General features: G+C 38.8%; 1 protein-coding gene across 4 annotated transcripts in view; it reads right to left on the minus strand.

The window, feature by feature from the left end:
• Window positions 1-18,966, minus strand: part of sytl5 (synaptotagmin-like 5) — a 43,579-nt gene that overhangs the window by 23,368 nt on the left and 1,245 nt on the right. Inside the window, exon 1 of one of the 4 annotated variants that reach the window (XM_017303753.1) lies at window positions 17,425-17,446. The exons of the other annotated variants lie outside the window; for them this stretch is intronic. The gene's annotated coding sequence lies outside the window, so the exon portion shown is untranslated. Of the gene's footprint in view, window positions 1-17,424; window positions 17,447-18,966 lie in introns of those variants that run through there. 4 annotated transcript variants of the gene reach the window in all.

The following is an 18,966-nucleotide window of genomic DNA, read 5'->3' on the forward strand; positions in this document are numbered from 1 at the left end:
ACCTGGATCATTAATACTTCCCAACACGTTTTTCGTGGAAGACCGACTCTTCTAAACGCCATAAAAACTGCATGTCCGCTTTCCACCCTCTGAAACATTCATCCAGATAATGGAAACACCTTCCAACACATTTTTCACCTTGATGTTGCATCTTTTATTCAGGGATTAAAGCTAAGAATCAAAGAGTCGGTTGCGCAGCACATTTGTTTCAATGCAATAACATTTGGGAAGCAGCGTAGCTGAACAATTAACCCTATGACGGATGTTTTCACTGTCTCAGCCAGCAATCATGATTACAGACGGTCCACTGAGAGCGATAGAAAGCTGTAAAAATGTCCCTCCTTCATGTAGAGCGGGAATGGTGAGTGGCTTTGATTACTGCTGATGTCTCATCTCTGAGAAATAATGCGTCTTAAATCAGAAAACAAATCAACAATATTGTTTCTGGAGCGGCAGTTCCTGATTAAATGAACAGATGGGAAAAATTTTGTAAAGGAAAAGAAAGAAAATAAATCGCCTTCTTCAACCATCAATATCTCTTGAAACCAACAGAGTAAAGTGAGCAGCAGAGCATTTATTGGGGGGGGGGAATAAAAAATCCTGCCAGAGCCTGGGTAATTGAAGTTGAGGAATAAAAATTCAAAGGAGAACAAGTATCAGCATAAGCTCACACCACCCTCCTCCACTCCTCATTCATCCTCTTTCTTCTCTCGCCTCTTCCCTTCACTTTACATGAATTAGCACTAATGAACCTGCATCATCAAAACTTCATTTGCAGCCAAAGGCACATCATGAAATCAGTGATTATGAGCATTTTAAGCTGCTCTGCGCCCAATGAAGACATCTTTCTTTTGAAGCTCGCGGTGCTCGGCGAATAAAGAAAACAAGAGGGGTTTGAGAATCCTGCAGATCTGAATTTCATTACAGCTCCAAATTCAGACTATTGATAGACCGCACTCAGCCGTAGCAGCTCTTGAACTGCATGCAGCAAGTCACATATGGATTACTTGAGCAAGCAAACATGATTATATCCAGGAGAAATGGGGGAATAATCAGACATTTATATTAAAAAGCCGCAAAAGTTGAAAGTGTTTGGACAAATAAAAAGAGAAAGTCTGAGCTTTCAGAAACCTTTTACCAACCTCCCTCGGTCTTTAATTATCTTGTTAGCTGTTTCCAGCCTAGAAAAGGTCAGGTAAATTAAATGTCATTATTCAGACTCTTCAAACCTTTTTACCAGCAATCAGCAGCTGTGCGCTCATCCAAAGCATCTCTCCAAGACTTTGAATATTAAAAGTTATGCCAGAAACCAGAAGGAGTCCATGACTGAGTGCAGAGCAAAGTGTTTAGGAGAGGTGAGAGGGGAAAACTTTCAGAGAAACTACTCTTATTCTAATAGAAGAGTAATTTAAGCCATTTTTAATGTAAAAACTTATTGAGGGGAACAAAGAGCTGCATGGCTGCAAAAGCAGCGATAAAGTTGCTATCACACTGTTTCTTATCTTAGCATGAATGTTGTCATCAGTGCATGGATGAATTCAATGAAAAGTGAGCAAGCAATACAAAAAAAGAGCATAAAAGTTGACCATGTAAAGATTGTTTTTTAAATAAAACCATAAACCTGCAATAGTTTGACTCAAGATAAGTAAACTGGTTTCCTCCCAGTCTCACCCAAACCTAAACGTAAGTGAAGACTCACTCCATAAAATAACAACTCCACACCAGAAGCTCATTTAAGGTAGACTGGTTGAGCATTCTGACTTGATGTTTTTTAGAAAAACTGTGTGAAAGACGGTCCAGGCTTTCATAATCCTGCAGCCATCAGGCCGTGCATCAGTACCCACTGGTGCACTGATAAATGCTTGACCACCAGGTTGATGTCATTTCCTGTCAGAACGTCACAAACAACAAATGTACGCCTGACTGCATGTTCTGTCATTTGGACCAGGATGGATGCATTTGGATATCATTTAGGATGTGATTGTAAAAAGCCATGAAAGTGGTTATGGTTATGAAAGTGGTTACTTTCATAGCTGTCTAAAAATCTTGAAAGTATTATATTTTTATCACAATTATGATAATATTTTATTTCAGCAGCAGTATTGATTTGAGCTTTTTTGTTTTAAATAAAAAGTTTTCTAACATACTGATCCATTTCCAGGTCATATTTAGTATTATTAGTTTGTCTGTAGATGATTATAGAATGTATTATTGTGAGTTTTAAAGCTTTTTTGTTTGTTTGTTTATATCTTGGCAGGTAAACCAAAGCACCACAACTAATAAAGCTTGTTATGAATATTTAAAGCAGGAAGCAAAAACAAATACCTGGACAAACACACGTCACCTCAGCCTGCTGAACCGCACGATTCTCCCGATTGTCTGGGCATACATGACGAACGCTCCGTAAACACTGCCAATAAAGCGAAACTAATATTTATCTGAGCTTCTCTCATATTACAGAGGAGCTGTGTTAGTCTCCCTGTGTGTGTGCGTGTGTGTGTACAGGGGTGTTGTCCTGACGGTGCCCTCCCTAAGAACACATGACACACGTTCCCCGGTGCAGCTTGCTCTGCCCTGAGTAAACATGAGTGTGCTGCAAAACCTCCCAGACGAGAAAACACACTTTCTCCTTAGCTCTGCACCAAACGACGGGGACTCTCAGCTTTTTAAACATCCTGGTTTCCTCCTGTTTCCACTAATCATAATCTACGCAGTTTTGGCATGTATTGGTTAAATTGCTGCTGATCTGTGTTTGTAGCATCTGTCCGTGGGGCCAGAAAGACGACTTGTTGGTGTTTTGTAACTTTTGCCAACTGTCAGTGTGGCGATTTCTGCAGGTGGCCGAGCTCACAGGCAGCAGAATCAATCTGCCAAGCAAGGACCGCAGGTGAGCCGCAGACAGCTGGTCTTTGCTCGGCAGTAAAGCAAAGCAGGAACGAGTGAAAAATGAGCAAGCGGTACGCCAAAAACAGTCTGCAACGGCTGAAGAGAGAGGAAAGAAAATGTCACCTTGCAGTTGAACCTCAAGGTGGTGATGCGATGCTCTCTGAACATTTTGTCAACATTATACCCAAACTCTGCTCAGCCACCCTGAGCCGTGACGATGGGTTTGTTTCCCCTCCTCTTTGTTTCGTGATTCGCCCACCAGAGCGTTTTGGCTCTGAACTGAAAACGCTCTCATGTTCTCTCAGGGATAAGCCTGTTGATTTTTAATACATTTTTCATTGTTGCCAAATCCTCCCCAAAGACCAGAAACAACAACGAACTGATCCTCCCAACATGTGTTGCCTTTGTAGCCAAACCCGGCTTTCTTGTAGCTCATCTCTCCACCTTAAGAGCGTCACGATTGTTTTATTCACAATGATGAATATCGGCAATGCAGTAAAAAATAAATAAATAAAAAAAGAGCCCAGAAATGTTCTGATCAATCTGTCTGAGAAATATTTTAAAGCCAAGTAGAGCACAGATCATTAAAGTTGAAAATAGTTGTTTTCATCTTTTTTTCTGTGCAATGTGTGCTTCCCTCCCCCCGCCCCCCGGGCCACGTTGTTTTGCTCGTCCCTGCTGCCGTGATAAATAAAAAACAACAAACATCTGTTCTCTCAAGGTGTTTGTCGTTTTATCCTTTTTTTTTTTCTCTCCAGCAAATGTGTGCAACTCTCGGGGATAAAGTTTGCCACAAGCTGGAAATTTTGTGTCAACATTGACAGGACATTACGGAGGCAATTAAGCACAAAATGTAAACATGACACTATTTTACTCGGCATGTGCCGATGCATCAAGGCAAGCTGAAAATGAGGCAGGGGAGAGAAAATATTGAACGTAAATAGACTTTATGGCGCCTTGTGAATTTCTAATGCACTGGATATGAACAACAAAACACCATGAAGTCAACTTTGTGGTAAATTACATGAGAATAATCATCAAGAACTCAACGGATCTATTAACAAATGCAATCTCCAAGACATTTCACAGCCGTTCTGGAGATCTTGGTAGTCAGTCTTAGCTACACTAAAACATAAAAGCTTAGTTTGATGTAACGTGAGAGTGAGGTAAAAAGGTTATGTTTCTTTTAGACGGTGTAGGTAAACATCTGGTTTCAGTCGGCTCCTCTTAGCCTTTCTTCTTCTCGTAATCTGCTCCAGCAATTCTTGAAAATAAAATGTATTTCCAGGTCTGCAAGTAGCTTTAGATACATTTTATATTTAAAGCCACAAACTGGTAATTGTTCTTGACAGTTACACACAAACACAGATTTATTTTACTTTTACCATGGAAACATGCTAAATTAAAAGCCCCTCTAATGCTCAGGTACTCCAATGCTACAAATAACAAGCAGGAATCAGAAAGTCTTCCTCATTAACCACACGCCTTCAGGCCAGATTCATCATTAAACTATGTGTATAGCGAAGTTTTATTTGGTCTGAATAGGTTAAAAAAAACATTTTTCTCTGCAAATGTGTTAAGAAAACAAGTAGATTTTTAATTCGTGGTCACTGTTTACAGCACACTTGCAAGACTGAGACATTAGATGACGCATAAGTAGTTTTATGATAAAATGTAGGTCATGCTGAATCCTTGTGCTGAAATTTTTATTCCTCCTTCAGCTCCAGCCTTGTTGTTGCTGCAAAAATGATTCCAGGTTGTTTAGCCTTAGAGACAATGCACATAAATCAAACCGTGGCTTATTGGCTGTGAATTAGAGGGTTGCTTTTCTCTGTGAGAGGTTAAAGATTTTCTCCTAAATGTCTCCAGCCACAAAAGGTTTCAACTAGATTAAATAGATCACAGTTCCCACAGAAATGCATCTAAAAAAAACAGGGGAAACCAGGCTGGCAAACATTACACAGTTTCATTATTTCATACAGCTGCACTGTCTGAAAGTGATCATTACCAATGTTACATTTCAAAGCGTGGCCCCTAATTTACAGTGTGATTCACTGGATGCTGAATCATTAATGCAACACACAGATAAGTGTGATCGCAAGCGGCAGAACGCGTCTCTTAAGACCATTAAACAGCGAGCTTCTTCAGCTTTCTTTAGTCAGAGAGCACAAGGTTTCCCACACATACAGACAATGGACTGGCTCTTAGTGTAGGAAACGTTAATTATTCATCCACAGGTCAATATCAACACACTTCACAGCTACTTACACGCATATCAAGCCAAACACTGGAGAATATATCACAGATCTTTACATCCTGCTTTTTAACAAATATGCCTTTAATCACCGGCGATACAACATCTATTGTTGCTGTTCAACACACTTTTGATTGGATTAGCACTGACTTTATTTTTTTTATTTAGCATTTATTTAACCAGGTTTGTCCTGCTGAGATCCGATTTCTGTTTTACAAGGGAGAGACGGGCAACCTCATTACATTAAAAACAAAAAAAACACATACATTAAAATGTGTATTTATCATTCAAGCCAAATATAAGCACCAACATTATCAATAAAAATTACTGAAGCAGCAATCTTTTGTAGCAATGACTCATCAGACAGCAAATGAGTGGAAAGCTTAAGCATAAAGTCTCCAAGAACAAACATCAACTATTTTCCAGGCTGCATAAAACAGTACATAATAGCTGCATTTAGTCATATTTTCTAACAGCAATAAAGGACCAAAAATAACGATCCCAGACATGCTGTCAATATTTGAAGCTTGCAAACATTATAAGTTTGAGATATTATTTTCATGAAAAATAAACAACTGTTATTTTCCAACATCAATAAACTATTATATCTTATAGTTTATTGATGTAACTCCAAATATGTATCTAGTCCCCAAACTAAGCAGTAAACAAAGGAAAAAGAGTTTAAATTGTTTCCATTTCAACACATTTGGAAGAATTGCTTGAGACAAACGTGTACAGATTCAGGTCCGTCTGAGAATGTGAACGTTTCAAGGGAATCTAGTCATCTTAAAACATGACTTCAACTCGCTTCCCGGTTTTAAATGTTTCTGTTTATTCACTGGCACGTCCTGGCCTGTTCATAACAGCTGTCTGCAGCATCCAGTTAAATATTAATGGGAGCAGTGACCTGCAAAGAAAAAAACAAACAGAAATGAAAACAGATCCATTTCTGCTGCAATGTAAGATTTTCATGCCCCCCCAGTCCAGACTCTCTGAGTTCTGCTTTGTGGCAGGATGCAAATAAGCACCAAGTTCTTCAGACTGACTTCTGGACATAAAATGCAGAGTCAGGCTCGTCTAATTTGTCAGCGGAGCCTCGAGAAGACAAGTGTTCTCTCAAAGGCAGCGAGAAGAAAAACAAGCCTCATGCTGTGAGGAGCCTGAAAGAGATCACGTTCAGAAATGCTTTCTGGCTGCTTATCTCGATTTAAAGGAAACAAGACCAATAAGATTTATCCTGCTATCTCTGCAGCATCTCTCTCTCTCCCTCTCCCTCTCTCTCTCTCTGCATGTCGTCCACTTCCTGTGACCGGATGTGGAGCCGTATAGTCCCAGCTAGGTGAAATCAATAGGCAAAACACCATCTCTGCAGAAAGCTGAAGACGACGAGACGTCTCACACCGGCGGGCGCTGAAATCGATCGGAAGACCTCCTTCCTCCATTTTCCGTCTTATTGGATGCGACGTGTTTGTCCAGCTGGGAAAAAGTATTCCTGCCTTTCATTTAACCGTATCTCTCTCCTTCGCTCCCCCCCCCCCCCTGCTTTGTCTGGACTTGACAGATTCACACAAGCGCACAAGCGCATCACCTCAGGGCAGATAGCATATCTGCGCCGCTGACCTGTCAGGCACACACTGTTCATGTTGCTGCCAATCGTCGCTCTTCCTCATCCTCTGAACTCCCCTGCATGTCAATGACTCTGTACACACACGTCATATCCTGCACTGTCAATCAGAATCCAATTAAAAACCTTAATTACTCGCCTGTCTTACAGGTAATGAAGCGGCATTAGACGTTAATATGAGTAACTCACCTGCGCCGAGGCCGACACTTGGCATAGCGGTGACTGGCGTTCTCTCCCTGCCAGATTTGGCCTTTTGTCTCTAATTACAAGACTGCGAGGAGGAGGAAAAGGAGAAGGAGGAGGAGGGCGAAGACGCCAGATTGCAGCAGGAAGAATTAAAGGAGGCCAGCAGTGAATATGTGTGATCTAACATCTTAATTGGCAAGTTTGTATGCTTTGACTGAGGATGAGGATCAGTAAATGTTCTGCAACTTTTTTTTAAGTTTCCTCAGCCACTAAAAGAGATTTCACCTTGCGCACGTATTCACTCAGACGTTCTTCGTCTCTACAGAGTTCGTCAGAAGCGTTTTTTGTGCAAAAGAGCATCTGAAAGGAGGCGACTGGATTCGTCGATGTGCTAAAAAGTCACGGCGAGACTTTTTTTTTAGGAAAACACAGCAGATCTTCTGCCGGCTTCTCCGCAAAGCCTTTCATGATGTTTGTGCTCTTGTTCGCACGAAACATGACAGAAGAAGCTGAACATGAGGTGCAAAACAGAACCCAGGTAGAGATTCAAGTCCAGAGATGGAGGTTTACGGTGTCATCTCCACACCCCATAAAAGGCAGTAAGTGCTGCTGTATGTACCAGAAATCATCAGAGCAACCAGAGCCAGCAGAGTGTTTCTAAAACGCATGGCCACCTGGGAAAAGTTGAGAGCACAGAAAGAAAAGGTTCAAACTATATGTACACACACACACACACACACACACATATATATATATATATATTTTTTATTTAGGTGTGCTGAAGCAGAAAAAAGTCGAACTCGTGCACTGCTGTGCATCTGGGGATTATGGCTCTGACATAAAGTAGTGACTCAAACGCAGACACATGTCGTAAAACAAGAAGTAAAATGGCCCTTTGACAGCTGACAGTGAATTTTTATCTAACAATTCAATTCAACTTAATTCAACTTAGAAAAGTATTTTTCTGACTAAATCAGAAATTAGATTAAAAATGTTAAGCCATCCAGCCAGCCGGACAGAGAGCATGCATGGTCAAACGTACATGCAGAGTACAAAAACAGCAAACACGTTTGCTATCGACTACATGAAGCAATAATGGCCAGTTCTAATTTCAGTGGATTGCATCAACAGCAGCCCTGCTGTAAGAGAATGGAGCTCCTTTCAGATTATTATTTTCCCAGCTCCCAGGCCTCTTCTGTTAATGGCATGATCGTGACGGGCAACGACTAACAATTAAAACGCTGCCCTCACAGCTATTGAACCCACGTGTCACCGTTGCTGCAGCATTACAACTCTCGCCGGAGCGCTCGTCAGTAATGACCTATCCAGCCTCCGGGCCTCTGCTCTCTTCTGTCGGGCCAAATGGAGCAGAAAATAAGAAAAGCAAACCAACATTTTCAGAAGCTCTAAATAACGTATCCAAACATGACCTTTCAGCTGTCCTCTCTCTTTCTGTCTCTCCTCTTTTCTTCTTTAACCTTTACTTTGCTGAGTTCTGCTTGCTGCGTCTGCTGGTGTGATTTCAGCCTCCAATTAAGGGGAAAATTACCAAAAAAAAAGTGCTTCTCTTCATCCAAGCAAACAAGAGAGTGCAGTGATATGAAATAAATGCTTGTTTATTTCATTGCGTACGACTGAAAGAATATAAGACCAGCAACAAGAGAAAGCCCACCTAAACTCCAGGACGACATTTGGAAAGGTACTCAGTAATAACCAGAACAAAGAGCTGCACTGTAAAAGCCTCAGTTTAAATTATTTACCTTAAAACAAAGCAGTATGTGAAAGCAATGCTAAACAAAGACAAAGCAGTATTTTTGGTCTTTCTTTCTGCCCTGGATCGCTGTTGCATGAAGCTAATGCTTTCCTGTATACACTTTAAATGTTAATGGGTGCTTTGAAATAAAATCGCTTCGGCATTATGAAACAGAATCATGTTAACAAATATCCAAAGCCCCTTATTGCAGCTGAAGCTTTAGCCTTAATCAATCTTTATTCATTTATTTATTATTTATGGCACATTGAAGCATATAAAATAAATCTAAAATAGCAAAAAATATATTTAAAATGTAATATTCTAAGAAGCTTTTCACATTTTAACGACAAAATAAATGTTTTTGTTAATTGCGTTTTTTTCTTTTATCGATTCTGCTTTTCATCTTAATCCACCATGGGAGTTGTGGGTCAAGCTGTAGAAACATAATTCACCAAGATTATTTAGTTTTATAGTGTTTCCATTGGGGAAACGGGTCAACACACACACACGCACACACACCTCTAAGAGCTGCACACACATCTGCCGCCTCCAGCTGACTTCATGAATGCAGCTTGCGATTATGTTTATGAACACAGCCTGACATTTTAACATCAACATGTGGTAATAATGACTTTTTATGAAAAAATAAACTAAAATCTGTAGCTTCAGTTTCCAGCAGACAATTTATTAACAAGATCTTTTACAACAGACAACACACTAAACTACTTTTATAAGAACCAGTGAGGAAGGTTATTTGCTAATGGTAATTACTTCAGAACTGAACAAAAGAATAATTTCTAACTTCAAAATGAAGGCTGGGTACAGCCAGTGCTCGTCAGCGTACAACACGATGACTATCTTATTTCAATTCTGGTGTGCAGCCGCCTTGATAAATCTGCTTGTTTGTGTTTATTTGATTAATTAAGAAGAGGGGGAGGTCTCCTTCTGGCCGAGGCAGAGACGCCGAGGACGAGTGTTGACCTTTCCACCTCCAGTCTCCAGTGTAATCAGCGCTTCCTGAGTCTGAAACCGGCCAATTTGTTCTGCCAAAACAGAGTCCAGCCTGAAAGCTCCAGTCTGCTGCTGGCTCCACACGTCGGGATCCGAGAGTAAACTGTCAGATGGATCAAGCGTCGGAAATCTGTTTGTGGGGAAACAAGTATCTTCAGCCAACTCAACTCTACAAACGCAGCTCTTTTAGGAATTTTGGATTTTCGAAATGTGTTTCATCGCAAGCATTTTTAATAAAATCCCTAGTTTTTTCTTTTTTGCTGATTTAAAAAAAAACAACAACAGATAAGAGCTTCAGATATCGAGGCGGGATGTTATTAACCTAGATTTAGTCGTAGCCTCGACTGCAGCTGCTGTGGCTTCGCTGCCAGAGAAGAAGACCTTCGGGTTGCATTCAGCTGCCTCTTCTTTCACTAACACGACTGAATATTTCATAACTCCAGCTCCGCCACAATGAGCGGCTCTCCTGAAACAACAGCAGGCTAATGGAGGAAAGTCAGAAACACTGGCATTAATCACAGAGGACTGACTGAACAGTGTGCAAAATTTTTATTTAATTTTATTCAGCAGCATGCAGATACATGAAGGACACAGTTGCACAATGCAGCTCGACTCTGAATCCTCCGAATGAAGATTATTAAGCGAAATCAAACTGAAAGCACATGTCTTATGTTTTAATCATTTTACTTACCAACTCGAATTCTCTTTTTTCTTTTTTTAGGTTTGTTTAATTTGAATTTTAGAGTCTGGGTTCCGTGTCGTTGCCTTCAGAGTAAACTATTTCATAACAGCCTGAATATGAGGTCAAACGACTGCAGCTATGAAATAATCAAAAGGCGGTGAGCAACATTTAGAGGTTTGACTGTTTTGACAGAAAGGGCTTCGTGATTTGTGTTTCATCAAAACCAGACACAATTACTGAATCCTCATGTACGAAAGGAAAGAAAAAAAATCTAAAGTTCAGAGCTGCTCCAGGATTTCTAATTAGCTCTTGGTACATTCATCACAAAGATACATATGAAAAGTTACTGAGACTTGGCTCAGCTCGTGATTTTGTTATTTGTAGATGCTGATGTTCTGAAAAAGGACTTAAAAGTTGTCGGGTTGTGAAATATCCTGTTATTAAAGCATGAAAGCTACAAGAAGTGAGAACAAAAGAGCTGGGCTGCAGAGAGGAAGCGACTGCAGCTAAAACCTGATCTCAGGGTCTGATTTCTATTTGGGGTTTTTTAAGTGTTGAACCAGGCTGAGCCACATTCAGGTTTGTTCTGTGAAAGAAGTCAACATGCTGCCAAATTTAATTTTCAAAAACTTCACAATCTAATAACACAGGGACGGATTTCCATTGCAGGAGTTTACAAAAAGGCTTTTCAAATCAAGCTAAAACACTCACATTATTTTCATATAATGTTGGGAATTCACAAGGACTGACAACAGATGGTGAGAATAGTAAAAAAAACAACAACTGGGATTGATACAAAGAAGCAACTTTTAGGGTTATTTGGTGGTTCTGCGAAGCACTATGACAGATTAATTATTTTCAGTCGAGTCTCTGATGGCGATACAGTCAAAACGAGAGATCTTACATAAATGAGCCAGTTAATGACTAAAACCATGAGGGATACTAACATGGATGCTGAGGCCGAAGCAAACAGTATGAGGACAATGACGCTATTCACATATTTCACTGGTTTGAATCAGTTTTCCTTTTTAAAGTTTATTATTGAATTAATTTCCATGCGTGTTTGCTACGTAGCTAAATATTTGACATCTCCAAGCAGCAGACATATACAGACCAAATATAGTAAACATTCGGCACTCTACAAAGTAAAACAAAATTTAATTTGTGGCTTGTATGTGACTGAATCAGGTGCTCAGTTCTAGATTTCCCTTATCCAGTCGTTACAATTTAATTTGTTCTTTGTGTTGGAAATAAAAACATATAGCTTCAGCTTTTGACAGACTGAAACGTTGGCGAGCGAAGTGGTGGAGCTGTGATGGGGCTTTGACTGGACCCCTCATCAGTCTGTCTCCTTGACAGTAAATAGATGGAGAAATGAAAGAGTTTTGCAGATCTCTGAAGGATAAAATGCTGGGGCTTGAAAAGTTTAAATCCGATCATTTTAATTCGCCCTGATCATCTTCAAATTCATCTCCATGCTGAAAAATAATCAAGAAACAGATGCAATGTTTTTATGTTAATGTAAAGAATAGCAGCTAAGCTCTGCTAAAGAACAAATATCGATCATAACTAATAAAAACTTAGCCAATTGTACTTTGAGCTCATTAGCATTGTTAGCAATACTTTATGTAAACTAATGCCTACTATGATGTCTCAGAGACAAAAAAAATTGATTGATGCACAATATATCACAATTTTATTGTCATCACAATGTTAGTATACACAATGTCAACAAATAAAAGAAGAGCCTATAAATTTACCAACTATGACACATACTTTTTTGATATTGTGCGGCCCTCATTTGGTTGTATAGAGGCTGAATTATGTATTATATACGGGTTTGACTGATTCTAATGCAAAGCCTAACCTGTGTGTTTTAAACGTCTTTTCTGTAAACGTCGCATCATTTTTATCGGTATCTGTGCATCCAAACAGCACAAGGCTAATTCAGAAATGTTGTTTTAATCAACATGCAGTGCTTGTGAACATCCCCTACAGTCCTGACCAGCTGACCTCAGATCAGTGTTTACCTGCAGTGCTGCAAACTGGAAAGAAGCTTGGTGCTGCAAGAGCATTTATTTAAAAAAAAAAAAAAAAAAGCCCCGGTGATATTAACATACCGACATTGATTTTATGAACAGATTTAGAAACAAGTTGTTCAATACAGCACACTGACTCACAAATAACTCAGTGGCAAACAAACAGCCTCTGAGTGATATGTGAGCTCATGGTATTCTCACTTTTATGAACGCCGAGGTTTTAAATTTTAGGGTTAAAATAGACAAATTAAATCCAAAGCTAACAGCGGTTTTAAACACTATGATCCCAACATTTTGATTTCTTGTTGTTGATGTCTACCAAAGTTTAATGATAGATTTTTTAAAATGTATTTGGCACATCTCATTTGTAACTATGAGCACCACGTTCCCATTAGTTTGGAAAATCCCTTTTCCCTTCCAAAAATGAGGAAACTCTGGCCGCAGAAGTAGAAAGAGTCAGATAAATTGACTTTGCTTGTTTGATTTGAAATAACAATTCTGGAGAATAACAAATATTTGGAAAGAAAAAACAGTGGGTGAAACATGTCAACCGTGGCAAACGGCAAATAAAATAAATAACAAAGATTTCCTGGCGATGATTCGTGTCTTTCATGCACAGCAAATGATCGTAGAGTAAACACTGCCACAAGGGCACACGTCCTGTTCACAACTTTTATGGTCAACACCTAATGTTTTTCTGCATATCAGTCACAAAAATATATTAGAGTATTTAATGAATGGTTCTAAATGAACAAGAATAATTCATCTTAGCTATAATCCCTCAGCCAATCCGAGGAAACCCATTTTCTCATGATCCAACAGAGTATTTTGACTTAATCACTTAAATAACATCAAACTTTATTAGAAGGAACGAGAACCATTGAAGCCTGAATAATCTGGATTAAATGGACATTTGTCTTTTCGTCCTTTTGAGATAAGTAGAGGAAAATTTAGGGAGATATTTTATTTGTCATCTGAGTTGTAGGAGACCTGAGTAGTTTCTATTTCTTTACTTGCTGTCGAAACTAAATTATGTTCACATCACAACGTTTATCGTTGCTGTTCTGCAGACAGACCTGAAGCTTGGCAGAAAGCAAATGAAGGAGCCTTTTATCTGTCAGATTATTGCTTCTATAAACTCTTTCAGACAGTTCACAGAACAGAGCGAAGATTAATGATCTCCGAATGGAGGTGTGCTATCATCTAAAAATTACATTTCCTTTCACTGCTCTCATGCAATAACCATCGCCTTCTTGCACTGTTTCCCCCGAAGTCACGGTCCAAGCAACTATAAATGTGCAAATGTATGTGTTTTTAAACTCTTTGTATGACTAAAACATTTGATAATTTAGTGTTGAATCCTAAATCCGGCCTTAGAAATGAACCTTTTACAACTATTAATTGATTCAGCTTGTTTGGGTGGTAACCAGACGAAAACGTTTCAGGGACAAACGTTACACTTTTCTGAACAATATTAAACAATGAGCAATAAGAAATAATAAAGAATCAATCCTTAAATTATATAACATCAAACAGGCTAATTACAGCTACTGAAACAGATGAAATGTCTGTGTAGTCTTAATATACACAGCAATAAAAACAAAGTTATGACATGAGTCATATGGGCAAATGGAAAATAAGGATCAGTTTAAAGTCTGATGAAGTTGAAGGCTGGTAAATAAACCCACACAGAGAACAAATATAGGTGAGGCTGACTGAAAATAGAGATAATTTTCCAAGATTGTAAGACTAAAATGTTCACAGTCGTTATTTAAAACCACATCAATAATTGTTCATCGTATATGGAAGAGAAAAACTGACAAAATTCAGTCTTTTCTCTTGAAATTATTCATACATTGTATTTTTATGGTAATGTGTTTAAGACATAGAAACTGGTTTGTTGCTTGTCACTGGAATAAAGGGTCAGTGACACAGAGAAGCACACACAACTCCAAATTGCACCTATAGGTTTATGGGAGTGGTTTGCTGCAAATTTGAAAGAAGGTTTTAAAAGTTGAAATTTAAGTTAATGATATATTTGTTGGCCAATAAAAAAAAAAGACCTGGTGATGAATCTAAAGGGAAGATGGAGCAGAATGCAGTGCTGCGGTTGCTGCTTTCTATGAGCAAGGCCTTTTAGTAGTCCAGTATTTTCACAATCAATTTTTTTTTCTTGGTTGATCTTCTTTCTTCCTCTCTGTCTGTCAGATTTCTTCCCTTCAGGGGTCACCGCAGCGAATCATCTGTCTCCATTTAGCCTCGTCCTCTGCTCCCTCACACCAACTAACTTTACGTCTTCTTTCACGTTGTCCATAAATCTCTGTTTTGGTTTTCCTCTCGGCCTCCCTGCCCTGTAGCTCCAACCTCAGCGTCTTCTACCGCTTAATGTTACAATGATTTACTTAGTCTAGTTGATATTTTATTTAGCTACAACTACCAGAAATGTTCTAGAGATTTTTTTTATTACTCACCTATTTCCTGTAAATGAATATGTCACCATAATCGTCTTGAATACTTATTTCATATTTCTGTACGTGTTGCTTTCTAGCATAATCTCCACTTGAATATGACTTTACAGACTGTTTTCCCTTTAATTATGTACCAGGTGCATTTAAACTCTGCTTTCCAATAATATGTTTGGCCAGTTGGATGAACTTTCTTTGCTTCTGGTGCCAGCATCTGATCTAGATGTGAGTGATGAGATCCTGAAGCTCAGAAAGACATTTTGGATGTGAAAATGTGTATTAATTTTTATTTAAATTGCATAGCATTATAATTTTTCCAAATAATTTGTTTTTTTGTAATATGGCTTTTTGAAACAGTGTTTTTGTATGATTTAATGTTTAATGTTTAATATATATTTTTGCCTTCAAAGAAAATATTCCTTTAATCTCATGTAACATAATTGTATTTATTAGGCTACGTAGGCACGGCTTCATTCTTTATAATGTTTTGCATGTGGTGTATTTTAAAAACAATTTCTCACATTCATTGTTGTCGTTACTGCACATTTTCACCTTTCCAAAAATAGTTATTGACTAAACGTGACATTATTGCATCTCAAATCCACAGAAAACCTAATTAATGTCTGTTTGAAGTGCACCACAGCTGTGTTGACTTTTCCACTCAGCACATCCTGGTAGGCTTCCAACGGCAATAAAATACCAAAAGTTACAACATTTAGAAATATTTCTCATGCGATATATATTTACGCTTAGGATTTTACTATCTGCCGTTTAATATCTGCTGCTCAAAGCACTTACGGAGGTAAGTGTCCTCATATTCCAGGTTTAAGAAGGGCAAAAGGAAGGCAGCGTCCTCTGACATCACTGCAATCTATTACTCAACCAAACCATTTCTTCCTCCAAATTGCATTTCTGCTTTTAGTTTCTTTTTTTCTTCTTTTAGCAGCAGCATGAGTATGGATGTCGTGTCGATAGGTTTCCCACTGATTGCCTCGCTGCGGCCCAGGCTGAAGGGAGGTGTGATGTATTTCTGAGCCCAAATGGAGCTTTAGGCTGCATGTAAAATCGGCATGCAGCAGCAGCAGCACACTTTGTGAAGCGATGGACAGGAACGGCCTCAGAGCGAGTGGGAGGAAGGGAGGGAAACCCCACAAAACACCGCACTCCAGGGAGCAGATCTCATTCAGCACAGCAGCTCTGATTAGCGCAGATACAGAAGCTCAGGCTATCAGCAGATTTAATCTGGATCTAATCTGTCTCTTAGCAGATCATTCTCATGTGTCAGAGGCTGCTACGCATGCATCTCAGACGTGAAAACAGATGCATGCTTAAAACACAAACTATTTACCAGTTCGGCATCAATGGAGCACGAAATGAAGCAAAAATCACCATCCAACGCCTAAAACATGTTCAATTCAACTTTAGATGTTGAGCTAAGATACTGCTAGAGGTTAAACTGGACTACCAGCTAATTCAGTTCATCTCAAAAACAAACAGTTACACTTATTCAAAAAAAAGAAACTAACGTACATGTTAATAGTTTCTGCTGAATACTTTGTTTGGACCTAAATACCAACTACAAACGACGCTTAACTGAAAAATGAAGAAAAGATTTCAGTTAAGAGATGCAATTTGAGGACATTTTATGTGCTATCTGCTTAGAAACAAAGACAACTTCATTTTGTTGTTTTAAAACAAGTATCTTATGGCAATTTACCTTTTAGTATTAAATCAACATTCTGCTGAGATGATAAGTCACTGTGATTGACTGGTGACCTGTCCAGGATTTAATCCATCTCTTATCCAGTGTAAGGAAACACATATTTCCTTATATTAGATAGAAGAAATAGAATATGGATGGATAACAAGTCACTCCATGTAAGTTGCAGAATTTGTTTTTAATTTTTAACCTCTAACAACAAGGGGACGCCACCATTTTCTTGAATACAACCCATGTTCACATTTCTGTTCTCAATCATATTGAGTGTTGTTAAAAAAATGTTTGACTGTTGTGTTTATAAAAATACAGGTCTCTCTTGTCTAATAAGAAACAAAAACAGATTTAAAATAGCAATTAGTGAGTAATGTAATGTAAGAAAATCTAAGCTTGATTTTTTTTTTTGCGTGACGCCAATGGAGCGCCTTAAATGTAAAAGTTTCAAAATGCTATTATTAGAAAATTATATGTACATTTAAAAGAAATGCTTCAGCTGCTGGGTTAATTTTTTTAATGATTTTCTGGGAAAATGTTGCTACTGCAAAATAAATAGAAGTAAATTTTAAGTTTATGTTGCGTCATGCATGTGCAGGGTGGTGCGTTTTCCTTCATATCTACACGTTAATATGTTGTTTGTATGTAAACAAAAGTTTTTTTAGTTTTTTTTTTTTTATGGCTGCTCAAATAACAGAAAGTAAAAGCGACTTATGACCTGACGGACAGCTCCGTAGCCTGGAATACCTCACAGTCAGACAGGGTGCAACCCCTGCTATAATACTGCGTCTATATCAGTCAGCGTACGCTCACGTCGTGGTGCTGAAGGGGCTCCGTTCTCTGTTGCCTCATCGTGGAGATGCAGCCCTCTAATGCTGTGTGACTGCTCTCCCCAGGGGTTTCTTTTCGCTCTGCTGCCTGAGCCTCGCTGCCTGCATGGAGAGAAATTAGGGAATCCCTGCATTCGCCGGCTTTCTCTGCTGCTTTATTCATCCATTTGTTCCCCCTCCCCATCCTCATCTCTCCCTGCCTCCAGCCTGAGTGCTGTGCAAAGGCTCAGTTATCATTAGGGAGGTATTCCTGTGACAACGATAAAAACAGCCTCGGCAGATACGGCATCTTTTTTGCTTATGGAAGCCAAATGAACCAATTTGGAGGAGTGCCACTGTGACAAATTACAGTATAATAGGATATCTTAAACCGAACCCTGGCTTCTTGCTTGTGAAATTCACTGCAGCATACATTTTTAGCAGAGATCATTTAAACCAGAAGCACGTGCCTATAAACAATAAGAGTGGATATTTATCACATTTATTTATTTTGATTTATTGTTGTCATGATGATGTTTAAAACCACCAAGACACCAAGAATTGTTCGCTTTGTTATTTTCTCCGCTGTTTGTTCAATGGCAATATCATTACATGTCAATACATTTGAAATATGATTAAATGCTGTTACTGTGCTCAGTTTAGTGATACAAATCATGCTTCTTTATGTGAGAAGGAGTAATAAATAGTCATTTTTATCGTTGTCACAGTAATGCCACACAATATTATGACGGCACTTTAAGACCCAGTGGCATAAAAAAATATTCATATTCTTACATACTTTGTTGCATTGCAAGTGAAAGGTTTTTAGTTTATTTAAAGAGCTTTTTGTCATTGTGATACAGCTAAGGAAAGTAGTAAGTAACAAAAATAGAAAAAAGCATATTGTGCATAATGTATTCAATCTGATGCCCCTAATAAAATCAAGCGCAACCAATTTTCACCTAAATAGCGGATTATTTGTAGCTTCATGTCAGCATCAAATGTCTTAGAATGAAATTTTTTAAGCAAATTGCATCTAGAAAAGCAACAGAACAAAGTCAGGTCATAATAAAACATAACCAGCCAGAGCAGCATCATGCTGTGGGTTTATTTTATGAACAAGGAAACTGCAGTCAACAATGACGGGGACGTGAGCGGTCTGTTAAAGGCTGCAAAACACTCAAGACGATGAGAGGGGTTCAGCTAAGATGAGGGTTTCGATTAAAGCATCTTCAAGTGTTATAATGGCCCAGTCAAAGTAAAGACCCAAATCCAAGTGAGAATATGTGCCAGTGTGTGAACACTGTTCACACAAGCTCTGACTGAGCGTGAGCTATAAGCACACACACACTTTGCTTACTGCAATAACATGTTTTCTGTAGCTACTCACTCAGTGTAAGTACCCACTTAGGCTAGCAGCCAAATGCATCTGACAAGCGAAATAGCTACTTGGAAAAGCCGAATATATCTTTGTAATATTTTTACTTCGCCATGGCAGCTCAGACTGGATACAGATCAATGCTTGATGCCAAAGGCTGAATATATA

This window comes from Poecilia reticulata, linkage group LG2 (assembly GCF_000633615.1).
Source record: "Poecilia reticulata strain Guanapo linkage group LG2, Guppy_female_1.0+MT, whole genome shotgun sequence".
Taxonomy (NCBI): domain Eukaryota; kingdom Metazoa; phylum Chordata; class Actinopteri; order Cyprinodontiformes; family Poeciliidae; genus Poecilia; species Poecilia reticulata.